The following is a 25,772-nucleotide window of genomic DNA, read 5'->3' as shown; positions in this document are numbered from 1 at the left end:
TCTTGTAGTTTCTTCAGAACACACAAATTATCTGAAAATGCTTTTGAAGCAATAGACACAAAAACAGCTATAAATCCAAAACCCAATATGATAGACTCAAACTTTAAACTATATATTGTGTAGATTTACAGGTCCTACTTGCCCAGCAAAAAGGGTTTGAATAGCTCTTGCACTTTTTTCGAAACTCACAAACAACTGTTCATGGGCTGAAAAGGCTTTTGGAGCAATAAAACAGTAAAAACTGCTATAACTCAAAAATGCAATAAGATAGGTTCAAACTTTAAAAGACATGTTGTGCAGATGTACAAGCCCCTCTTGCACAGAAAGTATGGGTTAGATATCTCTTGTAGTTTCTTCAGAACACACAAATTATGTGAAAATGCTTTTGAAGCAATAGACACAAAAACAGCTATAAATCAAAAACCCAATATGATAGACTCAAACTTTAAACCATATATTGTGTAGATTTACAGGTCCTACTTGCCCAGCAAAAAGGGTTTGAATAGCTCTTGCCCTTTTTTCAAAACTCACAAACAACTGTTCATGGGCTGAAAAGGCTTTTGGAGCAATAAAACAGTAAAAACTGCTAGAACTCAAAAATACAATAAGATAGGTTCAAACTTTAAAAGACATGTTGTGCAGATGTACAAGCCCCTCTTGCACAGAAAGTATGGGTTAGATATCTCTTATAGTTTCTTCAGAAAACACAAATTATGTGAAAATGCTTTTGAAGCAATAGACACAAAAACAGCTATAAATCCAAAACCTAATATGATAGACTCAAACTTTAAACTATATATTGTGTAGATTTACAGGTCCTACTTGCCCAGCAAAAAGGGTTTGAATAGCTCTTGCACTTTTTTCGAAACTCACAAACAACTGTTCATGGGCTGAAAAGGCTTTTGGAGCAATAAAACGTAAAAACTGCTATAACTCAAAAATGCAATAAGATAGGTTCAAACTTTAAAAGACATGTTGTGCAGATGTACAAGCCCCTCTTGCACAGAAAGTATGGGTTAGATATCTCTTGTAGTTTCTTCAGAACACACAAATTATCTGAAAATGCTTTTGAAGCAATAGACACAAAAACAGCTATAAATCCAAAACCTAATATGATAGACTCAAACTTTAAACTATATATTGTGTAGATTTACAGGTCCTACTTGCCCAGCAAAAAGGGTTTGAATAGCTCTTGGATTTTTTTCAGAACTCACAAACAACTGTTCATGGGCTGAAAAGGCTTTTGGAGCAATAAAACAGTAAAAACTGCTATAACTCAAAAATGCAATAAGATAGGTTCAAACTTTAAAAGACATGTTGTGCAGATGTACAAGCCCCTCTTGCACAGAAAGTATGGGTTAGATATCTCTTGTAGTTTCTTCAGAACACACAAATTATCTGAAAATGCTTTTGAAGCAATAGACACAAAAACAGCTATAAATCCAAAACCCAATATGATAGACTCAAACTTTAAACTATATATTGTGTAGATTTACAGGTCCTACTTGCCCAGCAAAAAGGGTTTGAATAGCTCTTGCACTTTTTTCGAAACTCACAAACAACTGTTCATGGGCTGAAAAGGCTTTTGGAGCAATAAAACAGTAAAAACTGCTATAACTCAAAAATGCAATAAGATAGGTTCAAACTTTAAAAGGCATGTTGTGCAGATGTACAAGCCCCTCTTGCACAGAAAGTATGGGTTAGATATCTCTTGTAGTTTCTTCAGAACACACAAATTATGTGAAAATGCTTTTGAAGCAATAGACACAAAAACAGCTATAAATCAAAAACCCAATATGATAGACTCAAACTTTAAACCATATATTGTGTAGATTTACAGGTCCTACTTGCCCAGCAAAAAGGGTTTGAATAGCTCTTGCCCTTTTTTCAAAACTCACAAACAACTGTTCATGGGCTGAAAAGGCTTTTGGAGCAATAAAACAGTAAAAACTGCTAGAACTCAAAAATACAATAAGATAGGTTCAAACTTTAAAAGACATGTTGTGCAGATGTACAAGCCCCTCTTGCACAGAAAGTATGGGTTAGATATCTCTTATAGTTTCTTCAGAAAACACAAATTATGTGAAAATGCTTTTGAAGCAATAGACACAAAAACAGCTATAAATCCAAAACTTAATATGATAGACTCAAACTTTAAACTATATATTGTGTAGATTTGCAGGTCCTACTTGCCCAGCAAAAAGGGTTTGAATAGCTCTTGCCCTTTTTTCAAAACTCACAAACAACTGTTCATGGGCTGAAAAGGCTTTTGGAGCAATAAAACAGTAAAAACTGCTAGAACTCAAAAATGCAATAAGATAGGTTCAAACTTTAAAAGACATGTTGTGCAGATGTACAAGCCCCTCTTGCACAGAAAGTATGGGTTAGATATCTCTTGTAGTTTCTTCAGAACACACAAATTATCTGAAAATGCTTTTGAAGCAACAGACACAAAAACAGCTATAAATCAAAAACCCAATATGATAGACTCAAACTTTAAACCATATATTGTGTAGATTTACAGGTCCTACTTGCCCAGCAAAAAGGGTTTGAATAGCTCTTGCCCTTTTTTCAAAACTCACAAACAACTGTTCATGGGCTGAAAAGGCTTTTGGAGCAATAAAACAGTAAAAACTGCTAGAACTCAAAAATACAATAAGATAGGTTCAAACTTTAAAAGACATGTTGTGCAGATGTACAAGCCCCTCTTGCACAGAAAGTATGGGTTAGATATCTCTTATAGTTTCTTCAGAAAACACAAATTATGTGAAAATGCTTTTGAAGCAATAGACACAAAAACAGCTATAAATCCAAAACTTAATATGATAGACTCAAACTTTAAACTATATATTGTGTAGATTTGCAGGTCCTACTTGCCCAGCAAAAAGGGTTTGAATAGCTCTTGCCCTTTTTTCAAAACTCACAAACAACTGTTCATGGGCTGAAAAGGCTTTTGGAGCAATAAAACAGTAAAAACTGCTAGAACTCAAAAATGCAATAAGATAGGTTCAAACTTTAAAAGACATGTTGTGCAGATGTACAAGCCCCTCTTGCACAGAAAGTATGGGTTAGATATCTCTTATAGTTTCTTCAGAAAACACAAATTATGTGAAAATGCTTTTGAAGCAATAGACACAAAAACAGCTATAAATCCAAAACTTAATATGATAGACTCAAACTTTAAACTATATATTGTGTAGATTTGCAGGTCCTACTTGCCCAGCAAAAAGGGTTTGAATAGCTCTTGCCCTTTTTTCAAAACTCACAAACAACTGTTCATGGGCTGAAAAGGCTTTTGGAGCAATAAAACAGTAAAAACTGCTAGAACTCAAAAATGCAATAAGATAGGTTCAAACTTTAAAAGACATGTTGTGCAGATGTACAAGCCCCTCTTGCACAGAAAGTATGGGTTAGATATCTCTTGTAGTTTCTTCAGAACACACAAATTATGTGAAAATGCTTTTGTAGCAATAGACACAAAAACAGCTATAAATCCAAAACCTAATATGATAGACTCAAACTTTAAACTATATATTGTGTAGATTTACAGGTCCTACTTGCCCAGAAAAAAGGGTTTGAATAGCTCTTGCACTTTTTTCGAAACTCACAAACAACTGTTCATGGGCTGAAAAGGCTTTTGGAGCAATAAAAACGTAAAAACTGCTATAACTCAAAAATGCAATAAGATAGGTTCAAACTTTAAAAGACATGTTGTGCAGATGTACAAGCCCCTCTTGCACAGAAAGTATGGGTTAGATATCTCTTGCAGTTTCTTCAGAAAACACAAATTATGTGAAAATGCTTTTGTAGCAATAGACACAAAAACAGCTATAAATCCAAAACCTAATATGATAGACTCAAACTTTAAACTATATATTGTGTAGATTTACAGGTCCTACTTGCCCAGCAAAAAGGGTTTGAATAGCTCTTGCACTTTTTTCGAAACTCACAAACAACTGTTCATGGGCTGAAAAGGCTTTTGGAGCAATAAAACGTAAAAACTGCTATAACTCAAAAATGCAATAAGATAGGTTCAAACTTTAAAAGACATGTTGTGCAGATGTACAAGCCCCTCTTGCACAGAAAGTATGGGTTAGATATCTCTTGTAGTTTCTTCAGAACACACAAATTATCTGAAAATGCTTTTGAAGCAATAGACACAAAAACAGCTATAAATCCAAAACCTAATATGATAGACTCAAACTTTAAACTATATATTGTGTAGATTTACAGGTCCTACTTGCCCAGCAAAAAGGGTTTGAATAGCTCTTGGATTTTTTTCAGAACTCACAAACAACTGTTCATGGGCTGAAAAGGCTTTTGGAGCAATAAAACAGTAAAAACTGCTATAACTCAAAAATGCAATAAGATAGGTTCAAACTTTAAAAGACATGTTGTGCAGATGTACAAGCCCCTCTTGCACAGAAAGTATGGGTTAGATATCTCTTGTAGTTTCTTCAGAACACACAAATTATCTGAAAATGCTTTTGAAGCAATAGACACAAAAACAGCTATAAATCCAAAACCCAATATGATAGACTCAAACTTTAAACTATATATTGTGTAGATTTACAGGTCCTACTTGCCCAGCAAAAAGGGTTTGAATAGCTCTTGCACTTTTTTCGAAACTCACAAACAACTGTTCATGGGCTGAAAAGGCTTTTGGAGCAATAAAACAGTAAAAACTGCTATAACTCAAAAATGCAATAAGATAGGTTCAAACTTTAAAAGACATGTTGTGCAGATGTACAAGCCCCTCTTGCACAGAAAGTATGGGTTAGATATCTCTTGTAGTTTCTTCAGAACACACAAATTATGTGAAAATGCTTTTGAAGCAATAGACACAAAAACAGCTATAAATCAAAAACCCAATATGATAGACTCAAACTTTAAACCATATATTGTGTAGATTTACAGGTCCTACTTGCCCAGCAAAAAGGGTTTGAATAGCTCTTGCCCTTTTTTCAAAACTCACAAACAACTGTTCATGGGCTGAAAAGGCTTTTGGAGCAATAAAACAGTAAAAACTGCTAGAACTCAAAAATACAATAAGATAGGTTCAAACTTTAAAAGACATGTTGTGCAGATGTACAAGCCCCTCTTGCACAGAAAGTATGGGTTAGATATCTCTTATAGTTTCTTCAGAAAACACAAATTATGTGAAAATGCTTTTGAAGCAATAGACACAAAAACAGCTATAAATCCAAAACCTAATATGATAGACTCAAACTTTAAACTATATATTGTGTAGATTTACAGGTCCTACTTGCCCAGCAAAAAGGGTTTGAATAGCTCTTGCACTTTTTTCGAAACTCACAAACAACTGTTCATGGGCTGAAAAGGCTTTTGGAGCAATAAAACGTAAAAACTGCTATAACTCAAAAATGCAATAAGATAGGTTCAAACTTTAAAAGACATGTTGTGCAGATGTACAAGCCCCTCTTGCACAGAAAGTATGGGTTAGATATCTCTTGTAGTTTCTTCAGAACACACAAATTATCTGAAAATGCTTTTGAAGCAATAGACACAAAAACAGCTATAAATCCAAAACCTAATATGATAGACTCAAACTTTAAACTATATATTGTGTAGATTTACAGGTCCTACTTGCCCAGCAAAAAGGGTTTGAATAGCTCTTGGATTTTTTTCAGAACTCACAAACAACTGTTCATGGGCTGAAAAGGCTTTTGGAGCAATAAAACAGTAAAAACTGCTATAACTCAAAAATGCAATAAGATAGGTTCAAACTTTAAAAGACATGTTGTGCAGATGTACAAGCCCCTCTTGCACAGAAAGTATGGGTTAGATATCTCTTGTAGTTTCTTCAGAACACACAAATTATCTGAAAATGCTTTTGAAGCAATAGACACAAAAACAGCTATAAATCCAAAACCCAATATGATAGACTCAAACTTTAAACTATATATTGTGTAGATTTACAGGTCCTACTTGCCCAGCAAAAAGGGTTTGAATAGCTCTTGCACTTTTTTCGAAACTCACAAACAACTGTTCATGGGCTGAAAAGGCTTTTGGAGCAATAAAACAGTAAAAACTGCTATAACTCAAAAATGCAATAAGATAGGTTCAAACTTTAAAAGGCATGTTGTGCAGATGTACAAGCCCCTCTTGCACAGAAAGTATGGGTTAGATATCTCTTGTAGTTTCTTCAGAACACACAAATTATGTGAAAATGCTTTTGAAGCAATAGACACAAAAACAGCTATAAATCAAAAACCCAATATGATAGACTCAAACTTTAAACCATATATTGTGTAGATTTACAGGTCCTACTTGCCCAGCAAAAAGGGTTTGAATAGCTCTTGCCCTTTTTTCAAAACTCACAAACAACTGTTCATGGGCTGAAAAGGCTTTTGGAGCAATAAAACAGTAAAAACTGCTAGAACTCAAAAATACAATAAGATAGGTTCAAACTTTAAAAGACATGTTGTGCAGATGTACAAGCCCCTCTTGCACAGAAAGTATGGGTTAGATATCTCTTATAGTTTCTTCAGAAAACACAAATTATGTGAAAATGCTTTTGAAGCAATAGACACAAAAACAGCTATAAATCCAAAACTTAATATGATAGACTCAAACTTTAAACTATATATTGTGTAGATTTGCAGGTCCTACTTGCCCAGCAAAAAGGGTTTGAATAGCTCTTGCCCTTTTTTCAAAACTCACAAACAACTGTTCATGGGCTGAAAAGGCTTTTGGAGCAATAAAACAGTAAAAACTGCTAGAACTCAAAATTGCAATAAGATAGGTTCAAACTTTAAAAGACATGTTGTGCAGATGTACAAGCCCCTCTTGCACAGAAAGTATGGGTTAGATATCTCTTATAGTTTCTTCAGAAAACACAAATTATGTGAAAATGCTTTTGAAGCAATAGACACAAAAACAGCTATAAATCCAAAACTTAATATGATAGACTCAAACTTTAAACTATATATTGTGTAGATTTGCAGGTCCTACTTGCCCAGCAAAAAGGGTTTGAATAGCTCTTGCCCTTTTTTCAAAACTCACAAACAACTGTTCATGGGCTGAAAAGGCTTTTGGAGCAATAAAACAGTAAAAACTGCTAGAACTCAAAAATGCAATAAGATAGGTTCAAACTTTAAAAGACATGTTGTGCAGATGTACAAGCCCCTCTTGCACAGAAAGTATGGGTTAGATATCTCTTGCAGTTTCTTCAGAAAACACAAATTATGTGAAAATGCTTTTGAAGCAATAGACACAAAAACAGCTATAAATCCAAAACCTAATATGATAGACTCAAACTTTAAACTATATATTGTGTAGATTTACAGGTCCTACTTGCCCAGCAAAAAGGGTTTGAATAGCTCTTGCACTTTTTTCGAAACTCACAAACAACTGTTCATGGGCTGAAAAGGCTTTTGGAGCAATAAAACGTAAAAACTGCTATAACTCAAAAATGCAATAAGATAGGTTCAAACTTTAAAAGACATGTTGTGCAGATGTACAAGCCCCTCTTGCACAGAAAGTATGGGTTAGATATCTCTTATAGTTTCTTCAGAAAACAAAAATTATGTGAAAATGCTTTTGAAGCAATAGACACAAAAACAGCTATAAATCCAAAACCCAATATGATAGACTCAAACTTTAAACCATATATTGTGTAGATTTACAGGTCCTACTTGCCCAGCAAAAAGGGTTTGAATAGCTCTTGCACTTTTTTCGAAACTCACAAACAACTGTTCATGGGCTGAAAAGGCTTTTGGAGCAATAAAAACGTAAAAACTGCTATAACTCAAAAATGCAATAAGATAGGTTCAAACTTTAAAAGACATGTTGTGCAGATGTACAAGCCCCTCTTGCACAGAAAGTATGGGTTAGATATCTCTTGCAGTTTCTTCAGAAAACACAAATTATGTGAAAATGCTTTTGTAGCAATAGACACAAAAACAGCTATAAATCCAAAACCTAATATGATAGACTCAAACTTTAAACTATATATTGTGTAGATTTACAGGTCCTACTTGCCCAGCAAAAAGGGTTTGAATAGCTCTTGCACTTTTTTCGAAACTCACAAACAACTGTTCATGGGCTGAAAAGGCTTTTGGAGCAATAAAACGTAAAAACTGCTATAACTCAAAAATGCAATAAGATAGGTTCAAACTTTAAAAGACATGTTGTGCAGATGTACAAGCCCCTCTTGCACAGAAAGTATGGGTTAGATATCTCTTGTAGTTTCTTCAGAACACACAAATTATCTGAAAATGCTTTTGAAGCAATAGACACAAAAACAGCTATAAATCCAAAACCTAATATGATAGACTCAAACTTTAAACTATATATTGTGTAGATTTACAGGTCCTACTTGCCCAGCAAAAAGGGTTTGAATAGCTCTTGGATTTTTTTCAGAACTCACAAACAACTGTTCATGGGCTGAAAAGGCTTTTGGAGCAATAAAACAGTAAAAACTGCTATAACTCAAAAATGCAATAAGATAGGTTCAAACTTTAAAAGACATGTTGTGCAGATGTACAAGCCCCTCTTGCACAGAAAGTATGGGTTAGATATCTCTTGTAGTTTCTTCAGAACACACAAATTATCTGAAAATGCTTTTGAAGCAATAGACACAAAAACAGCTATAAATCCAAAACCCAATATGATAGACTCAAACTTTAAACTATATATTGTGTAGATTTACAGGTCCTACTTTCCCAGCAAAAAGGGTTTGAATAGCTCTTGCACTTTTTTCGAAACTCACAAACAACTGTTCATGGGCTGAAAAGGCTTTTGGAGCAATAAAACAGTAAAAACTGCTATAACTCAAAAATGCAATAAGATAGGTTCAAACTTTAAAAGACATGTTGTGCAGATGTACAAGCCCCTCTTGCACAGAAAGTATGGGTTAGATATCTCTTGTAGTTTCTTCAGAACACACAAATTATGTGAAAATGCTTTTGAAGCAATAGACACAAAAACAGCTATAAATCAAAAACCCAATATGATAGACTCAAACTTTAAACCATATATTGTGTAGATTTACAGGTCCTACTTGCCCAGCAAAAAGGGTTTGAATAGCTCTTGCCCTTTTTTCAAAACTCACAAACAACTGTTCATGGGCTGAAAAGGCTTTTGGAGCAATAAAACAGTAAAAACTGCTAGAACTCAAAAATACAATAAGATAGGTTCAAACTTTAAAAGACATGTTGTGCAGATGTACAAGCCCCTCTTGCACAGAAAGTATGGGTTAGATATCTCTTATAGTTTCTTCAGAAAACACAAATTATGTGAAAATGCTTTTGAAGCAATAGACACAAAAACAGCTATAAATCCAAAACCTAATATGATAGACTCAAACTTTAAACTATATATTGTGTAGATTTACAGGTCCTACTTGCCCAGCAAAAAGGGTTTGAATAGCTCTTGCACTTTTTTCGAAACTCACAAACAACTGTTCATGGGCTGAAAAGGCTTTTGGAGCAATAAAACGTAAAAACTGCTATAACTCAAAAATGCAATAAGATAGGTTCAAACTTTAAAAGACATGTTGTGCAGATGTACAAGCCCCTCTTGCACAGAAAGTATGGGTTAGATATCTCTTGTAGTTTCTTCAGAACACACAAATTATCTGAAAATGCTTTTGAAGCAATAGACACAAAAACAGCTATAAATCCAAAACCTAATATGATAGACTCAAACTTTAAACTATATATTGTGTAGATTTACAGGTCCTACTTGCCCAGCAAAAAGGGTTTGAATAGCTCTTGGATTTTTTTCAGAACTCACAAACAACTGTTCATGGGCTGAAAAGGCTTTTGGAGCAATAAAACAGTAAAAACTGCTATAACTCAAAAATGCAATAAGATAGGTTCAAACTTTAAAAGACATGTTGTGCAGATGTACAAGCCCCTCTTGCACAGAAAGTATGGGTTAGATATCTCTTGTAGTTTCTTCAGAACACACAAATTATCTGAAAATGCTTTTGAAGCAATAGACACAAAAACAGCTATAAATCCAAAACCCAATATGATAGACTCAAACTTTAAACTATATATTGTGTAGATTTACAGGTCCTACTTGCCCAGCAAAAAGGGTTTGAATAGCTCTTGCACTTTTTTCGAAACTCACAAACAACTGTTCATGGGCTGAAAAGGCTTTTGGAGCAATAAAACAGTAAAAACTGCTATAACTCAAAAATGCAATAAGATAGGTTCAAACTTTAAAAGGCATGTTGTGCAGATGTACAAGCCCCTCTTGCACAGAAAGTATGGGTTAGATATCTCTTGTAGTTTCTTCAGAACACACAAATTATGTGAAAATGCTTTTGAAGCAATAGACACAAAAACAGCTATAAATCAAAAACCCAATATGATAGACTCAAACTTTAAACCATATATTGTGTAGATTTACAGGTCCTACTTGCCCAGCAAAAAGGGTTTGAATAGCTCTTGCCCTTTTTTCAAAACTCACAAACAACTGTTCATGGGCTGAAAAGGCTTTTGGAGCAATAAAACAGTAAAAACTGCTAGAACTCAAAAATACAATAAGATAGGTTCAAACTTTAAAAGACATGTTGTGCAGATGTACAAGCCCCTCTTGCACAGAAAGTATGGGTTAGATATCTCTTATAGTTTCTTCAGAAAACACAAATTATGTGAAAATGCTTTTGAAGCAATAGACACAAAAACAGCTATAAATCCAAAACTTAATATGATAGACTCAAACTTTAAACTATATATTGTGTAGATTTGCAGGTCCTACTTGCCCAGCAAAAAGGGTTTGAATAGCTCTTGCCCTTTTTTCAAAACTCACAAACAACTGTTCATGGGCTGAAAAGGCTTTTGGAGCAATAAAACAGTAAAAACTGCTAGAACTCAAAAATGCAATAAGATAGGTTCAAACTTTAAAAGACATGTTGTGCAGATGTACAAGCCCCTCTTGCACAGAAAGTATGGGTTAGATATCTCTTATAGTTTCTTCAGAAAACACAAATTATGTGAAAATGCTTTTGAAGCAATAGACACAAAAACAGCTATAAATCCAAAACTTAATATGATAGACTCAAACTTTAAACTATATATTGTGTAGATTTGCAGATCCTACTTGCCCAGCAAAAAGGGTTTGAATAGCTCTTGCCCTTTTTTCAAAACTCACAAACAACTGTTCATGGGCTGAAAAGGCTTTTGGAGCAATAAAACAGTAAAAACTGCTAGAACTCAAAAATGCAATAAGATAGGTTCAAACTTTAAAAGACATGTTGTGCAGATGTACAAGCCCCTCTTGCACAGAAAGTATGGGTTAGATATCTCTTGCAGTTTCTTCAGAAAACACAAATTATGTGAAAATGCTTTTGAAGCAATAGACACAAAAACAGCTATAAATCCAAAACCTAATATGATAGACTCAAACTTTAAACTATATATTGTGTAGATTTACAGGTCCTACTTGCCCAGCAAAAAGGGTTTGAATAGCTCTTGCACTTTTTTCGAAACTCACAAACAACTGTTCATGGGCTGAAAAGGCTTTTGGAGCAATAAAACGTAAAAACTGCTATAACTCAAAAATGCAATAAGATAGGTTCAAACTTTAAAAGACATGTTGTGCAGATGTACAAGCCCCTCTTGCACAGAAAGTATGGGTTAGATATCTCTTATAGTTTCTTCAGAAAACACAAATTATGTAAAAATGCTTTTGAAGCAATAGACACAAAAACAGCTATAAATCCAAAACCCAATATGATAGACTCAAACTTTAAACCATATATTGTGTAGATTTACAGGTCCTACTTGCCCAGCAAAAAGGGTTTGAATAGCTCTTGCACTTTTTTCGAAACTCACAAACAACTGTTCATGGGCTGAAAAGGCTTTTGGAGCAATAAAAACGTAAAAACTGCTATAACTCAAAAATGCAATAAGATAGGTTCAAACTTTAAAAGACATGTTGTGCAGATGTACAAGCCCCTCTTGCACAGAAAGTATGGGTTAGATATCTCTTGCAGTTTCTTCAGAAAACACAAATTAAGTGAAAATGCTTTTGTAGCAATAGACACAAAAACAGCTATAAATCCAAAACCTAATATGATAGACTCAAACTTTAAACTATATATTGTGTAGATTTACAGGTCCTACTTGCCCAGCAAAAAGGGTTTGAATAGCTCTTGCACTTTTTTCGAAACTCACAAACAACTGTTCATGGGCTGAAAAGGCTTTTGGAGCAATAAAACGTAAAAACTGCTATAACTCAAAAATGCAATAAGATAGGTTCAAACTTTAAAAGACATGTTGTGCAGATGTACAAGCCCCTCTTGCACAGAAAGTATGGGTTAGATATCTCTTGTAGTTTCTTCAGAACACACAAATTATCTGAAAATGCTTTTGAAGCAATAGACACAAAAACAGCTATAAATCCAAAACCTAATATGATAGACTCAAACTTTAAACTATATATTGTGTAGATTTACAGGTCCTACTTGCCCAGCAAAAAGGGTTCGAATAGCTCTTGCACTTTTTTTCGAAACTCACAAACAACTGTTCATGGGCTGAAAAGGCTTTTGGAGCAATAAAACGTAAAAACTGCTATAACTCAAAAATGCAATAAGATAGGTTCACACTTTAAAAGACATGTTGTGCAGATGTACAAGCCCCTCTTGCACAGAAAGTATGGGTTAGATATCTCTTGTAGTTTCTTCAGAACACACAAATTATCTGAAAATGCTTTTGAAGCAATAGACACAAAAACAGCTATAAATCCAAAACCTAATATGATAGACTCAAACTTTAAACTATATATTGTGTAGATTTACAGGTCCTACTTGCCCAGCAAAAAGGGTTCGAATAGCTCTTGCACTTTTTTCAAAACTCACAAACAACTGTTCATGGGCTGAAAAGGCTTTTGGAGCAATAAAACAGTAAAAACTGCTAGAACTCAAAAATGCAATAAGATAGGTTCAAACTTTAAAAGACATGTTGTGCAGATGTACAAGCCCCTCTTGCACAGAAAGTATGGGTTAGATATCTCTTATAGTTTCTTCAGAAAACACAAATTATGTGAAAATGCTTTTGTAGCAATAGACACAAAAACAGCTATAAATCCAAAACCTAATCTGATAGACTCAAACTTTAAACTATATATTGTGTAGATTTACAGGTCCTACTTGCCCAGCAAAAAGGGTTTTTAATAGCTCTTGCACTTTTTTCGAAACTCACAAACAACTGTTCATGGGCTGAAAAGGCTTTTGGAGCAATAAAACGTAAAAACTGCTATAACTCAAAAATGCAATAAGATAGGTTCAAACTTTAAAAGACATGTTGTGCAGATGTACAAGCCCCTCTTGCACAGAAAGTATGGGTTAGATATCTCTTGTAGTTTCTTCAGAACACACAAATTATCTGAAAATGCTTTTGAAGCAATAGACACAAAACAGCTATAAATCCAAAACCCAATATGATAGACTCAAACTTTAAACCATATATTGTGTAGATTTACAGGTCCTACTTGCCCAGCAAAAAGGGTTTGAATAGCTCTTGCCCTTTTTTCAAAACTCACAAACAACTGTTCATGGGCTGAAAAGGCTTTTGGAGCAATAAAACGTAAAAACTGCTAGAACTCAAAAATACAATAAGATAGGTTCAAACTTTAAAAGACATGTTGTGCAGATGTACAAGCCCCTCTTGCACAGAAAGTATGGGTTAGATATCTCTTATAGTTTCTTCAGAAAACACAAATTATGTGAAAATGCTTTTGAAGCAATAGACACAAAAACAGCTATAAATCCAAAACTTAATATGATAGACTCAAACTTTAAACTATATATTGTGTAGATTTGCAGGTCCTACTTGCCCAGCAAAAAGGGTTTGAATAGCTCTTGCCCTTTTTTCAAAACTCACAAACAACTGTTCATGGGCTGAAAAGGCTTTTGGAGCAATAAAACAGTAAAAACTGCTAGAACTCAAAAATGCAATAAAATAGGTTCAAACTTTAAAAGACATGTTGTGCAGATGTACAAGCCCCTCTTGCACAGAAAGTATGGGTTAGATATCTCTTGCAGTTTCTTCAGAAAACACAAATTATGTGAAAATGCTTTTGAAGCAATAGACACAAAAACAGCTATAAATCCAAAACTTAATATGATAGAATCAAACTTTGAACTATATATTGTGTAGATTTACAGGTCCTACTTGCCCAGCAAAAAGGGTTTGAATAGCTCTTGCCCTTTTTTCAAAACTCACAAACAACTGTTCATGGGCTGAAAAGGCTTTTGGAGCAATAAAAACGTAAAAACTGCTATAACTTTAAAATGCAATAAGATAGGTTCAAACTTTAAAAGACATGTTGTGCAGATGTACAAGCCCCTCTTGCACAGAAAGTATGGGTTAGATATCTCTTGCAGTTTCTTCAGAAAACACAAATTATGTGAAAATGATTTTGAAGCAATAGACACAAAAACAGCTATAAATCCAAAACTTAATATGATAGACTCAAACTTTAAACTATATATTGTGTAGATTTACAGGTCCTACTTGCCCAGCAAAAAGGGTTTGAATAGCTCTTGCACTTTTTTCGAAACTCACAAACAACTGTTCATGGGCTGAAAAGGCTTTTGGAGCAATAAAAACGTAAAAACTGCTATAACTCAAAAATGCAATAAGATAGGTTCAAACTTTAAAAGACATGTTATGCAGATGTACAAGCCGCTCTTGCACAGAAAGTATGGGTTAGATATCTCTTATAGTTTCTTCAGAAAACACAAATTATGTGAAAATGCTTTTGTAGCAATAGACACAAAAACAGCTATAAATCCAAAACCTAATATGATAGACTCAAACTTTAAACTATATATTGTGTAGATTTACAGGTCCTACTTGCCCAGCAAAAAGGGTTTGAATAGCTCTTGCACTTTTTTCGAAACTCACAAACAACTGTTCATGGGCTGAAAAGGCTTTTGGAGCAATAAAACGTAAAAACTGCTAGAACTCAAAAATGCAATAAGATAGGTTCAAACTTTAAAAGACATGTTGTGCAGATGTACAAGCCCCTCTTGCACAGAAAGTATGGGTTAGATATCTCTTGTAGTTTCTTCAGAACACACAAATTATCTGAAAATGCTTTTGAAGCAATAGACACAAAAACAGCTATAAATCCAAAACTTAATATGATAGAATCAAACTTTGAACTATATATTGTGTAGATTTACAGGTCCTACTTGCCCAGCAAAAAGGGTTTGAATAGCTCTTGCCCTTTTTTCAAAACTCACAAACAACTGTTCATGGGCTGAAAAGGCTTTTGGAGCAATAAAAACGTAAAAACTGCTATAACTTTAAAATGCAATAAGATAGGTTCAAACTTTAAAAGACATGTTGTGCAGATGTACAAGCCCCTCTTGCACAGAAAGTATGGGTTAGATATCTCTTGCAGTTTCTTCAGAAAACACAAATTATGTGAAAATGATTTTGAAGCAATAGACACAAAAACAGCTATAAATCCAAAACTTAATATGATAGACTCAAACTTTAAACTATATATTGTGTAGATTTACAGGTCCTACTTGCCCAGCAAAAAGGGTTTGAATAGCTCTTGCACTTTTTTCGAAACTCACAAACAACTGTTCATGGGCTGAAAAGGCTTTTGGAGCAATAAAAACGTAAAAACTGCTATAACTCAAAAATGCAATAAGATAGGTTCAAACTTTAAAAGACATGTTGTGCAGATGTACAAGCCGCTCTTGCACAGAAAGTATGGGTTAGATATCTCTTATAGTTTCTTCAGAAAACACAAATTATGTGAAAATGCTTTTGTAGCAATAGACACAAAAACAGCTATAAATCCAAAACCTAATATGATAGACTCAAACTTTAAACTATATATTGTGTAGATTTACAGGTCCTACTTGCCCAGCAAAAAGGGTTTGAATAGCTCTTGCACTTTTTTCGAAACTCACAAACAACTGTTCATGGGCTGAAAAGGCTTTTGGAGCAATAAAACGTAAAAACTGCTAGAACTCAAAAATGCAATAAGATAGGTTCAAACTTTAAAAGACATGTTGTGCAGATGTACAAGCCCCTCTTGCACAGAAAGTATGGGTTAGATATCTCTTGTAGTTTCTTCAGAACACACAAATTATCTGAAAATGCTTTTGAAGCAATAGACACAAAAACAGCTATAAATCCAAAACCTAATATGATAAACTCAAACTTTAAACTATATATTGTGTAGATTTACAGGTCCTACTTGCCCAGCAAAAAGGGTTCGAATAGCTCTTGCACTTTTTTTCGAAACTCACAAACAACTGTTCATGGGCTGAAAAGGCTTTTGGAGCAATAAAAACGTAAAAACTGCTATAACTTTAAAATGCAATAAGATAAGTTCAAACTTTGAAAGACATGTTGTGCAGATGTACAAGCCCCTCTTGCACAGAAAGTATGGGTTAGATATCTCTTGCAGTTTCTTCAGAAAACACAAATTATGTGAAAATGCTTTTGAAGCAATAGACACAAAAACAGCTATAAATCAAAAACCCAATATGATAGACTCAAACTTTAAACCATATATTGTGTAGATTTACAGGTCCTACTTGCCCAGCAAAAAGGGTTTGAATAGCTCTTGCCCTTTTTTCAAAACTCACAAACAACTGTTCATGGGCTGAAAAGGCTTTTGGAGCAATAAAACGTAAAAATTGCTATAACTCAAAAATGCAATAAGATAGGTTCAAACTTTAAAAGACATGTTGTGCAGATGTAAAAGCCCCTCTTGCACAGAAAGTATGGGTTAGATATCTCTTGTAGTTTCTTCAGAACACACAAATTATCTGAAAATGCTTTTGAAGCAATAGACACAAAAACAGCTATAAATCCAAAACCTAATATGATAGACTCAAACTTTAAACTATATATTGTGTAGATTTACAGGTCCTACTTGCCCAGCAAAAAGGGTTCGAATAGCTCTTGCACTTTTTTTCGAAACTCACAAACAACTGTTCATGGGCTGAAAAGGCTTTTGGAGCAAAAAAAACGTAAAAACTGCTATAACTTTAAAATGCAATAAGATAAGTTCAAACTTTAAAAGACATGTTGTGCAGATGTACAAGCCCCTCTTGCACAGAAAGTATGGGTTAGATATCTCTTGCAGTTTCTTCAGAAAACACAAATTATGTGAAAATGCTTTTGAAGCAATAGACACAAAAACAGCTATAAATCAAAAACCCAATATGATAGACTCAAACTTTAAACTATATATTGTGTAGATTTACAGGTCCTACTTGCCCAGCAAAAAGGGTTTGAATAGCTCTTGCACTTTTTTCGAAACTCACAAACAACTGTTCATGGGCTGAAAAGGCTTTTGGAGCAATAAAAACGTAAAAACTGCTATAACTCAAAAATGCAATAAGATAGGTTCAAACTTTAAAAGACATGTTGTGCAGATGTACAAGCCGCTCTTGCACAGAAAGTATGGGTTAGATATCTCTTATAGTTTCTTCAGAAAACACAAATTATGTGAAAATGCTTTTGTAGCAATAGACACAAAAACAGCTATAAATCCAAAACCTAATATGATAGACTCAAACTTTAAACTATATATTGTGTAGATTTACAGGTCCTACTTGCCCAGCAAAAAGGGTTTGAATAGCTCTTGCACTTTTTTCGAAACTCACAAACAACTGTTCATGGGCTGAAAAGGCTTTTGGAGCAATAAAAACGTAAAAACTGCTATAACTTTAAAATGCAATAAGATAAGTTCAAACTTTAAAAGACATGTTGTGCAGATGTACAAGCCCCTCTTGCACAGAAAGTATGGGTTAGATATCTCTTGCAGTTTCTTCAGAAAACACAAATTATGTGAAAATGCTTTTGAAGCAATAGACACAAAAACAGCTATAAATCCAAAACCCAATATGATAGACTCAAACTTTAAACCATATATTGTGTAGATTTACAGGTCCTACTTGCCCAGCAAAAAGGGTTTGAATAGCTCTTGCCCTTTTTTCAAAACTCACAAACAACTGTTCATGGGCTGAAAGGGCTTTTGGAGAATAAAACAGTAAAAACTGCTAGAACTCAAAAATACAATAAGATAGGTTCAAACTTTAAAAGACATGTTGTGCAGATGTACAAGCCCCTCTTGCACAGAAAGTATGGGTTAGATATCTCTTATAGTTTCTTCAGAAAACACAAATTATGTGAAAATGCTTTTGAAGCAATAGACACAAAAACAGCTATAAATCCAAAACTTAATATGATAGACTCAAACTTTAAACTATATATTGTGTAGATTTGCAGGTCCTACTTGCCCAGCAAAAAGGGTTTGAATAGCTCTTGCCCTTTTTTTCAAAACTCACAAACAACTGTTCATGGGCTGAAAAGGCTTTTGGAGCAATAAAACAGTAAAAACTGCTAGAACTCAAAAATGCAATAAGATAGGTTCAAACTTTAAAAGACATGTTGTGCAGATGTACAAGCCCCTCTTGCACAGAAAGTATGGGTTAGATATCTCTTGCAGTTTCTTCAGAAAACACAAATTATGTGAAAATGCTTTTGAAGCAATAGACACAAAAACAGCTATAAATCCAAAACCTAATATGATAGACTCAAACTTTAAACTATATATTGTGTAGATTTACAGGTCCTACTTGCCCAGAAAAAAGGGTTTGAATAGCTCTTGCACTTTTTTCGAAACTCACAAACAACTGTTCATGGGCTGAAAAGGCTTTTGGAGCAATAAAAACGTAAAAACTGCTATAACTCAAAAATGCAATAAGATAGGTTCAAACTTTAAAAGACATGTTGTGCAGATGTACAAGCCCCTCTTGCACAGAAAGTATGGGTTAGATATCTCTTGCAGTTTCTTCAGAAAACACAAATTATGTGAAAATGCTTTTGTAGCAATAGACACAAAAACAGCTATAAATCCAAAACCTAATATGATAGACTCAAACTTTAAACTATATATTGTGTAGATTTACAGGTCCTACTTGCCCAGCAAAAAGGGTTTGAATAGCTCTTGCACTTTTTTCGAAACTCACAAACAACTGTTCATGGGCTGAAAAGGCTTTTGGAGCAATAAAACGTAAAAACTGCTAGAACTCAAAAATGCAATAAGATAGGTTCAAACTTTAAAAGACATGTTGTGCAGATGTACAAGCCCCTCTTGCACAGAAAGTATGGGTTAGATATCTCTTGTAGTTTCTTCAGAACACACAAATTATCTGAAAATGCTTTTGAAGCAATAGACACAAAAACAGCTATAAATCCAAAACCTAATATGATAAACTCAAACTTTAAACTATATATTGTGTAGATTTACAGGTCCTACTTGCCCAGCAAAAAGGGTTCGAATAGCTCTTGCACTTTTTTTCGAAACTCACAAACAACTGTTCATGGGCTGAAAAGGCTTTTGGAGCAATAAAAACGTAAAAACTACTATAACTTTAAAATGCAATAAGATAAGTTCAAACTTTGAAAGACATGTTGTGCAGATGTACAAGCCCCTCTTGCACAGAAAGTATGGGTTAGATATCTCTTGCAGTTTCTTCAGAAAACACAAATTATGTGAAAATGCTTTTGAAGCAATAGACACAAAAACAGCTATAAATCAAAAACCCAATATGATAGACTCAAACTTTAAACCATATATTGTGTAGATTTACAGGTCCTACTTGCCCAGCAAAAAGGGTTTGAATAGCTCTTGCCCTTTTTTCAAAACTCACAAACAACTGTTCATGGGCTGAAAAGGCTTTTGGAGCAATAAAACGTAAAAATTGCTATAACTCAAAAATGCAATAAGATAGGTTCAAACTTTAAAAGACATGTTGTGCAGATGTAAAAGCCCCTCTTGCACAGAAAGTATGGGTTAGATATCTCTTGTAGTTTCTTCAGAACACACAAATTATCTGAAAATGCTTTTGAAGCAATAGACACAAAAACAGCTATAAATCCAAAACCTAATATGATAGACTCAAACTTTAAACTATATATTGTGTAGATTTACAGGTCCTACTTGCCCAGCAAAAAGGGTTCGAATAGCTCTTGCACTTTTTTTCGAAACTCACAAACAACTGTTCATGGGCTGAAAAGGCTTTTGGAGCAAAAAAAACGTAAAAACTGCTATAACTTTAAAATGCAATAAGATAAGTTCAAACTTTAAAAGACATGTTGTGCAGATGTACAAGCCCCTCTTGCACAGAAAGTATGGGTTAGATATCTCTTGCAGTTTCTTCAGAAAACACAAATTATGTGAAAATGCTTTTGAAGCAATAGACACAAAAACAGCTATAAATCAAAAACCCAATATGATAGACTCAAACTTTAAACCATATATTGTGTAGATTTACAGGTCCTACTTGCCCAGCAAAAAGGGTTTGAATAGCTCTTGCCCTTTTTTCAAAACTCACAAACAACTGTTCATGGGCTGAAAAGGCTTTTGGAGCAATAAAACGTAAAAACTGCTAGAACTCAAAAATGCAATAAGATAGGTTCAAACTTTAAAAGACATGTTGTGCAGATGTACAAGCCCCTCTTGCACAGAAAGTATGGGTTAGATATCTCTTGTAGTTTCTTCAGAACACACAAATTATCTGAAAATGCTTTTGAAGCAATAGACACAAAAACAGCTATAAATCCAAAACCTAATATGATAGACTCAAACTTTAAACTATATATTGTGTAGATTTACAGGTCCTACTTGCCCAGCAAAAAGGGTTCGAATAGCTCTTGCACTTTTTTTCGAAACTCACAAACATCTGTTCATGGGCTGAAAAGGCTTTTGGAGCAAAAAAAACGTAAAAACTGCTATAACTTTAAAATGCAATAAGATAAGTTCAAACTTTAAAAGACATGTTGTGCAGATGTACAAGCCCCTCTTGCACAGAAAGTATGGGTTTGATATCTCTTGCAGTTTCTTCAGAAAACACAAATTATGTGAAAATGCTTTTGAAGCAATAGACACAAAAACAGCTATAAATCAAAAACCCAATATGATAGACTCAAACTTTAAACCATATATTGTGTAGATTTACAGGTCCTACTTGCCCAGCAAAAAGGGTTTGAATAGCTCTTGCCCTTTTTTCAAAACTCACAAACAACTGTTCATGGGCTGAAAAGGCTTTTGGAGCAATAAAACGTAAAAACTGCTAGAACTCAAAAATGCAATAAGATAGGTTCAAACTTTAAAAGACATGTTGTGCAGATGTACAAGCCCCTCTTGCACAGAAAGTATGGGTTAGATATCTCTTGTAGTTTCTTCAGAACACACAAATTATGTGAAAATGCTTTTGAAGCAATAGACACAAAAACAGCTATAAATCCAAAACCTAATATGATAGACTCAAACTTTAAACTATATATTGTGTAGATTTACAGGTCCTACTTGCCCAGCAAAAAGGGTTTGAATAGCTCTTGCACTTTTTTCGAAACTCACAAACAACTGTTCATGGGCTGAAAAGGCTTTTGGAGCAATAAAACGTAAAAACTGCTAGAACTCAAAAATGCAATAAGATAGGTTCAAACTTTAAAAGACATGTTGTGCAGATGTACAAGCCCCTCTTGCACAGAAAGTATGGGTTAGATATCTCTTGTAGTTTCTTCAGAACACACAAATTATCTGAAAATGCTTTTGAAGCAATAGACACAAAAACAGCTATAAATCCAAAACCTAATATGATAAACTCAAAATTTAAACTATATATTGTGTAGATTTACAGGTCCTACTTGCCCAGCAAAAAGGGTTCGAATAGCTCTTGCACTTTTTTTCGAAACTCACAAACAACTGTTCATGGGCTGAAAAGGCTTTTGGAGCAATAAAAACGTAAAAACTGCTATAACTCAAAAATGCAATAAGATAGGTTCAAACTTTAAAAGACATGTTGTGCAGATGTACAAGCCCCTCTTGCACAGAAAGTATGGGTTAGATATCTCTTGCAGTTTCTTCAGAAAACACAAATTATGTGAAAATGCTTTTGTAGCAATAGACACAAAAACAGCTATAAATCCAAAACCTAATATGATAGACTCAAACTTTAAACTATATATTGTGTAGATTTACAGGTCCTACTTGCCCAGCAAAAAGGGTTTGAATAGCTCTTGCACTTTTTTCGAAACTCACAAACAACTGTTCATGGGCTGAAAAGGCTTTTGGAGCAATAAAACGTAAAAACTGCTAGAACTCAAAAATGCAATAAGATAGGTTCAAACTTTAAAAGACATGTTGTGCAGATGTACAAGCCCCTCTTGCACAGAAAGTATGGGTTAGATATCTCTTGTAGTTTCTTCAGAACACACAAATTATCTGAAAATGCTTTTGAAGCAATAGACACAAAAATAGCTATAAATCCAAAACCTAATATGATAAACTCAAACTTTAAACTATATATTGTGTAGATTTACAGGTCCTACTTGCCCAGCAAAAAGGGTTCGAATAGCTCTTGCACTTTTTTTCGAAACTCACAAACAACTGTTCATGGGCTGAAAAGGGCTTTGGAGCAATAAAAACGTAAAAACTGCTATAACTTTAAAATGCAATAAGATAAGTTCAAACTTTAAAAGACATGTTGTGCAGATGTACAAGCCCCTCTTGCACAGAAAGTATGGGTTAGATATCTCTTGCAGTTTCTTCAGAAAACACAAATTATGTGAAAATGCTTTTGAAGCAATAGACACAAAAACAGTTATAAATCAAAAACCCAATATGATAGACTCAAACTTTAAACCATATATTGTGTAGATTTACAGGTCCTACTTGCCCAGCAAAAAGGGTTTGAATAGCTCTTGCCCTTTTTTCAAAACTCACAAACAACTGTTCATGGGCTGAAAAGGCTTTTGGAGCAATAAAACGTAAAAACTGCTATAACTCAAAAATGCAATAAGATAGGTTCAAACTTTAAAAGACATGTTGTGCAGATGTACAAGCCCCTCTTGCACAGAAAGTATGGGTTAGATATCTCTTGTAGTTTCTTCAGAACACACAAATTATCTGAAAATGCTTTTGAAGCAATAGACACAAAAACAGCTATAAATCCAAAACCTAATATGATAGACTCAAACTTTAAACTATATATTGTGTAGATTTACAGGTCCTACTTGCCCAGCAAAAAGGGTTCGAATAGCTCTTGCACTTTTTTTCGAAACTCACAAACATCTGTTCATGGGCTGAAAAGGCTTTTGGAGCAAAAAAAACGTAAAAACTGCTATAACTTTAAAATGCAATAAGATAAGTTCAAACTTTAAAAGACATGTTGTGCAGATGTACAAGCCCCTCTTGCACAGAAAGTATGGGTTTGATATCTCTTGCAGTTTCTTCAGAAAACACAAATTATGTGAAAATGCTTTTGAAGCAATAGACACAAAAACAGCTATAAATCAAAAACCCAATATGATAGACTCAAACTTTAAACCATATATTGTGTAGATTTACAGGTCCTACTTGCCCAGCAAAAAGGGTTTGAATAGCTCTTGCACTTTTTTCGAAACTCACAAACAACTGTTCATGGGCTGAAAAGGCTTTTGGAGCAATAAAACGTAAAAACTGCTAGAACTCAAAAATGCAATAAGATAGGTTCAAACTTTAAAAGACATGTTGTGCAGATGTACAAGCCCCTCTTGTACAGAAAGTATGGGTTAGATATCTCTTGTAGTTTCTTCAGAACACACAAATTATGTGAAAATGCTTTTGAAGCAATAGACACAAAAACAGCTATAAATCCAAAACCTAATATGATAAACTCAAAATTTAAACTATATATTGTGTAGATTTACAGGTCCTACTTGCCCAGCAAAAAGGGTTCGAATAGCTCTTGCACTTTTTTTCGAAACTCACAAACAACTGTTCATGGGCTGAAAAGGCTTTTGGAGCAATAAAAACGTAAAAACTGCTATAACTCAAAAATGCAATAAGATAGGTTCAAACTTTAAAAGACATGTTGTGCAGATGTACAAGCCCCTCTTGCACAGAAAGTATGGGTTAGATATCTCTTGCAGTTTCTTCAGAAAACACAAATTATGTGAAAATGCTTTTGTAGCAATAGACACAAAAACAGCTATAAATCCAAAACCTAATATGATAGACTCAAACTTTAAACTATATATTGTGTAGATTTACAGGTCCTACTTGCCCAGCAAAAAGGGTTTGAATAGCTCTTGCACTTTTTTCGAAACTCACAAACAACTGTTCATGGGCTGAAAAGGCTTTTGGAGCAATAAAACGTAAAAACTGCTAGAACTCAAAAATGCAATAAGATAGGTTCAAACTTTAAAAGACATGTTGTGCAGATGTACAAGCCCCTCTTGCACAGAAAGTATGGGTTAGATATCTCTTGTAGTTTCTTCAGAACACACAAATTATCTGAAAATGCTTTTGAAGCAATAGACACAAAAACAGCTATAAATCCAAAACCTAATATGATAAACTCAAACTTTAAACTATATATTGTGTAGATTTACAGGTCCTACTTGCCCAGCAAAAAGGGTTCGAATAGCTCTTGCACTTTTTTTCGAAACTCACAAACAACTGTTCATGGGCTGAAAAGGCTTTTGGAGCAATAAAAACGTAAAAACTGCTATAACTTTAAAATGCAATAAGATAAGTTCAAACTTTGAAAGACATGTTGTGCAGATGTACAAGCCCCTCTTGCACAGAAAGTATGGGTTAGATATCTCTTGCAGTTTCTTCAGAAAACACAAATTATGTGAAAATGCTTTTGAAGCAATAGACACAAAAACAGCTATAAATCAAAAACCCAATATGATAGACTCAAACTTTAAACCATATATTGTGTAGATTTAATGGTCCTACTTGCCCAGCAAAAAGGGTTTGAATAGCTCTTGCCCTTTTTTCAAAACTCACAAACAACTGTTCATGGGCTGAAAAGGCTTTTGGAGCAATAAAACGTAAAAACTGCTATAACTCAAAAATGCAATAAGATAGGTTCAAACTTTAAAAGACATGTTGTGCAGATGTACAAGCCCCTCTTGCACAGAAAGTATGGGTTAGATATCTCTTGTAGTTTCTTCAGAACACACAAATTATCTGAAAATGCTTTTGAAGCAATAGACACAAAAACAGCTATAAATCCAAAACCTAATATGATAGACTCAAACTTTAAACTATATATTGTGTAGATTTACAGGTCCTACTTGCCCAGCAAAAAGGGTTCGAATAGCTCTTGCACTTTTTTCGAAACTCACAAACAACTGTTCATGGGCTGAAAAGGCTTTTGGAGCAATAAAACGTAAAAACTGCTAGAACTCAAAAATGCAATAAGATAGGTTCAAACTTTAAAAGACATGTTGTGCAGATGTACAAGCCCCTCTTGCACAGAAAGTATGGGTTAGATATCTCTTGTAGTTTCTTCAGAACACACAAATTATCTGAAAATGCTTTTGAAGCAATAGACACAAAAACAGCTATAAATCCAAAACCTAATATGATAAACTCAAACTTTAAACTATATATTGTGTAGATTTACAGGTCCTACTTGCCCAGCAAAAAGGGTTCGAATAGCTCTTGCACTTTTTTTCGAAACTCACAAACAACTGTTCATGGGCTGAAAAGGGCTTTGGAGCAATAAAAACGTAAAAACTGCTATAACTTTAAAATGCAATAAGATAAGTTCAAACTTTAAAAGACATGTTGTGCAGATGTACAAGCCCCTCTTGCACAGAAAGTATGGGTTAGATATCTCTTGCAGTTTCTTCAGAAAACACAAATTATGTGAAAATGCTTTTGAAGCAATAGACACAAAAACAGTTATAAATCAAAAACCCAATATGATGGACTCAAACTTTAAACCATATATTGTGTAGATTTACAGGTCC

Source organism: Eucyclogobius newberryi, unplaced genomic scaffold (genome assembly GCF_026437365.1).
Source record: "Eucyclogobius newberryi isolate DKJ021-1_F unplaced genomic scaffold, fEucNew1.0.hap1 SCAF_7, whole genome shotgun sequence".
In the NCBI taxonomy this organism is placed as follows: domain Eukaryota; kingdom Metazoa; phylum Chordata; class Actinopteri; order Gobiiformes; family Gobiidae; genus Eucyclogobius; species Eucyclogobius newberryi.
This window is presented reverse-complemented; position numbering follows the sequence as displayed.